The 5,114-nt window shown below is 40.3% G+C and overlaps 1 long non-coding RNA gene across 1 annotated transcript; it reads right to left on the reverse strand.

Moving 5' to 3' along the window:
- Nucleotides 1–2,745: 2,745 nt before the first annotated feature.
- LOC122069163 lies at nucleotides 2,746–4,684 on the reverse strand. The gene is made up of 3 exons (XR_006137382.1): nucleotides 4,553–4,684; nucleotides 3,765–3,836; nucleotides 2,746–2,877 (listed from the first exon to the last, which is right to left on the reverse strand). It is a non-coding gene; the product is annotated as an uncharacterized LOC122069163 (long non-coding RNA).
- Between the last annotated feature and the right edge of the window lie 430 nt (nucleotides 4,685–5,114).

Genomic DNA, 5,114 nt, shown 5'->3' on the forward strand with positions numbered 1-5,114 from the left:
TTTTTCTTCTTTATTGCAAATTAATGGTTCACATGCTATTCTTCACTCTCAATGCACAAACACATTAGTAGGGTAATCATTTCTACTTGTGTGTGCCTAGATTCCCTTCTTTTGATACACAATCACCCCCCTTTTGGTCAAAATCCTTTGGAATGGGGGGTTCTCTCCATTTCTTTACTTTTCCCCTATGAATGAAAATATCACTATGTCCATCCTCTATCAATGGCTTGTAAATTCCTTTGTAGGGATACATAAATTTTTCCTTGTGATTGTCTCAACTTCCCTCATGTACAAATCCCATTTTCTTCAATTTGATGTAACCATTGCCATCATTATGCTTATTGTTCCCCATTGAATTGGATTTGGGTCTTAAGTAGGTTCTTCACACTCATTCACTTCCTCATTACATATTTCATTTATTTCTAAGTTCATTTCTTAATATCTTTGCATTTTGACATTTGTACATGCATTTTGGGGGTTCTTTCATTCATGTCATTCCTTATAGGGTTCATTTCACCCCCCTTTTTAACATATTTCTTATCACATTCTTTTCATATTCCCTGTTCATTTCACTTACACATCTCCCTTGTGTTTTCAGAATGTCTTTTAGAAAAGGAAAAGAGGTAGCCTCCTTCCCAGTTCCTCTACATCATGGGCCCAACCCTCGAGGGAGGCCTCTCTTGACCCATCAGACTTCGATGAGAGCCTTTTTCATAGCCCTGAAGCGGTTGTAGGCTAGTCTATCTTCTCCAAAAAGCCGGTTATGATGGAGAAGTCGGTGGTGATTGAGGATTTCATAGATTATCAGATGTTGGAGAAATTCACCTCTTTAGGTTGGGATCCCATGCTTCATCTCGACAGTCTTTGCTACGAGGATCTTGTTCGATATTTTTACTGCAACTTAGAGGTGGCCTACGAGAATGGGGAGTACTCTCTTACTAGTCTGGTGAAGGGGGTAAATATTATTTTGACAATGGATCTATTGGCAGCCATCCTAGGCATCTAAGCTAAGAGTGTCCACTTTTATAATCCCCCTAGGATCAAGGCTTTGGGTCTAGACTTGAGTGTTGAGATGCAAGAGCACATCTATAGGACCATTTGCTGTAGGAAGGAGTGTCAGTTATCCAAGACAGCTTATAATGCAGATGCTCGAGTGTTCGCATGCGTAGCCCAGTTTAACCTGCTCCCTAGAGTGGGTCACAGGAATCTGGTAAGCTTTATGATAGCTTATATTGCTTGTAGCATCTTTGTGGCCTTGGAAGAGGGTGCACCCCATCTTTGCCTTCCTTATGTTATGATGAAGACCATGGAGTATCACACTGCTCACCCCATGACTTCGGTTTCCCTTATAAAAGATCACTCACCAAGGTATTTGAGTACTTCCAAGTGGATTTGTTGAGTGAGGAGGGGAAGTACCCAGGAGATAAGTTCACCAAGGAAAACTTGAGGAGGATCAGGATTACTTCCCTTATCCGGATGAGATTGATGAGGAGGACATCCTCGAGGAGGAACCTTGAGAGTCCCGAGTTGCTGATCCACACTTTATAGCTCCACCACCTTCAGGTGGGGCTTTTGATTTTTAGAGATTAGAGGACAACATTAGTGCCCTGAAAGAAGGGCAAGATCAGATCTTTGAGCAAGTAGAGGAGAGTGTCGCCCAGGAGTTGGCGATACAACGTAGATTGGGAAGAATGGAGACTGATTTCCAAACCCTAACAGAGGACTTGGATAAAGTTTCCAAGGGCATCACCGCTAATTTTTGCTGAATGCAAAAGGAGGTGATCCTGATAAATGATCGATTAGACTTTTTTGACTACTAATTCCACTGCAAATCATGGCCCAAGCGAGGAAGTTCATCCACCGCTCCCAAGGATGATCAATGAAGAGGTAGATCCTCCTCTACATTCCTTCTTTTCTATCTTTCATTCCTCCCCCAATGCTTGATTATGGTGATTTTGATATTTGGTGGTTGTATATTCTGATATACTTTTATGGGTTGGCACTTGGATAATATTTATGTGGTGGTTTATAACTTTTGGTTGGTTTTATTTATTTTGATTTATTCTGTTGTGATTTGGTGGTGACAGTGTATCACCCCAGTTTGTGATTATGTTTATGTGTGTGATTATTAGGTGACTTGTGTAAAATTTTTGGAATTTCAATATAATGTTGTATGCTGCCAATATTTTCATTAAATTTTGAGTTAATGGTTTATGGACTTGACCAATTAGTCTTTTTGAATTCTACACTCATGCATGCAATGAAATGCAAATATTGAGACTTTTTCATCTTACTACAGATTTTATTCCTTTAAGGCTTTTATGTTTACCCAACCCCGGGATCCTATTATAAGACTCTATGAGATCTAACTTGTATGCTGAGTGTGGGTACAACATCGTGCTCTGATACCACTGCTTGTCACACCACCTTCCATACAGAACCAAACTGGTGACCAAGTTAACTCATGTTAACCTAAAATCTAGCAGGATCATCTAATATAGTAACAACAGCATAACATACACACAGTCTAAACTAAGAAGATTCTGTATTTCAGTGGAAGTCTTACATGTATTTACCTGTAAATACCCCAACACTCTCAATACCCAAATTGTATTACATAACACATTTACATGTGGGCTCTTAGGCGTGATATATAACAAGAAATACAATTTAAACATCTAGAGCACAAAAGGGGTAATATTTTAAAATAATAAAAAAGAATCCCAGTATGGTATCAATGTTACTGACCTGTAACACATCTATTGCACGAGCACTCGGCCCCATGCCCAAGATTTTCAGGGACCCACCACTCCTTGACTGAAAATTCCACAGTGGGTCCCGGCTCTAGTTCTTCGGTCAGATAACTTGTAAGATCATCTAAAAATGGTGTGCACGTGGGATGAGCTCACTAGCCGAGTAAGTGAAAAGAAAGACCAAATAAGCAGTTGCAATAGAAATAAACCTATACACATGCAGTTCATTTTATTATCATAGTCCACCTAGACAATAATTCTTAGTCATAGGTCATGTGCTGCTCACAACCATGGTGCACATATGCTCTGGGTACGAGCAGCGAACCCCATCCCGCGATACATCCATAGGGTTGCCAGAGAAGGCCAGTCGTGGGTACCAGTAAAGTAAATTGCTGTTCCTCAGTGATATTAAAGTAAATTGCTGTTTCTCAATGAAATTAAAGTAAATTGTTGTTTCTCAGTGACGTTAAAGTAAAATGGGCCTTGCCTTACATTAATTTAAAAGCAGTACGATTGGTCCTCTTGTTATATCACCAAAGTTATCGATAGTCTTAATGATCAGTCGGACATACTTCTAACCGCCACTGTTGGTACACAACCTTGGGATTCCCCCCAATGATATACCCAATACCTAAACCCCTGTTGGGAAGGGTCGTAGTATAGGGATATGTCTTTCCTAACTGCATGCTCCTATATGAGATAGTACGATTGCATAATGCCACCATTTCTCATTCCACAGGCCACCAATGCATTCGTGTTCAAGCCGACTACGGTATCTAGTCTAGCAAAGCATCATATTCATTAGTTTAAAGTCATTCATCTAATATCACAAGCAAGAATAAGAATTTAACAATTAAAGATACCAGCATGTTAAATCATAAATGAAATTCATAATGCACACATCAATGCATGCAATGGCACTGGTGGATGACTAGTCTACACAATAATAATATGATGACATGGTTAGCCTACAACCAAAATGAAATGATGCAATGTCCTCTTCCCACTTACCTAGTTGTGTACGAAGATCACCCTTGGTATGAGGAATATCCGACATGCGATAACGCGAGTTTCTAGTATAACCTATCATAAAAGAGTTGGGTTTAGTATATCTCCACTTTATGCTCATAACCAATGAGGTATGATGATCCCAATGTATTTAGAATCACAAGAGAAGGTTACTCGACAAATTTTGGCCCAATTGGGACCCGAGAAGTCAAATTGGTGGGTCAATCGACAGGCAAGGCACCCACCAGTCCTTACTCGCTGCTCGACCCAAAGGCTCTACCTAGACCAACGGGCCAGGTTGCCCACTGGTCTTGTTTAGTGATCGAGTCAGTAGTCCACCTAGGACAAGCGGGTGCTGGATTGGTGGGTCCGACCATCCCCAGGCACCCACCAATCAGAATCGGGATTTTTCTGTTCTCTCATATTCTTCATCCCCCCTTGGGGAAGCTTTCACAGGTTGATTCGACTGCATTTTTTTCAAATCTAAGGTTCCATAACATGATTTCAATATAGATCTAGGGTCAATCCAAAGTTTTATGCTTGGGTTTTACCTCTTTACTCAAGAACACTTCAAAACCTCAAATCCTTCTCTTTAGCTCAAGTGATCAACAAATGTTTTACAAATATTGCAAGTCTTCCTCTAAATCATTCATAAACAACATGTAGGACCTTTATTAAACCTTAGATTCACATTCTCAAAAGATAATGACAAGATCCAAAGTATTGCTACCCAAATCGAAGGGTTTCACTTAGGGTTTCACGAGGGTTTAAGGAATATGGACTTTACTCACCTAAAATAGTAGATCTCGAGATGAGGATCATTAATCCGGCATCGAAATTGAAAGATTAAACCTTGGCGACGCACAACGAGCATTTTCTCCCCCATTTCTTCCTTCTTCCTTCTTCCCTTCTCTCTCCTTCTTTTCTCTGTCTTCTTTGCTTTTCTCACCCACTGTGTAAAACAATAAATGTGGGAAAATAAAGGTAATAAATGCTATTTATAATGGGGTCAAAATATCTAATGATCAGAGTAGTAGGTCACAATGGTGGGTCCAACCTAACCTTGACCACCCACCAATCTGCCAAAACTTAGCCGAATCATTTGGATTTTTTATGGGGCTCAGCCCCAATACGCATTACACTATTGAAAATTGATTAACACACGTACTTAACATAAAATATGGCCACGTACCTTTATTGTGCGTACATGGCCCAATGATATGTGCAAGTACACGGCTTGGGCACACGGACTTCACTAGGCACCAACTCTAACTCATCTAGCCAAATTGAGTTCAAAGCCACCCTTGCCATCATGTTCCATAAGGTACTTGCCTCAACTCGCTCGGGTTCAGG

The sequence above is a fragment of the Macadamia integrifolia genome, unplaced genomic scaffold, assembly GCF_013358625.1.
Source record: "Macadamia integrifolia cultivar HAES 741 unplaced genomic scaffold, SCU_Mint_v3 scaffold540, whole genome shotgun sequence".
Lineage (NCBI taxonomy): Eukaryota > Viridiplantae > Streptophyta > Magnoliopsida > Proteales > Proteaceae > Macadamia > Macadamia integrifolia.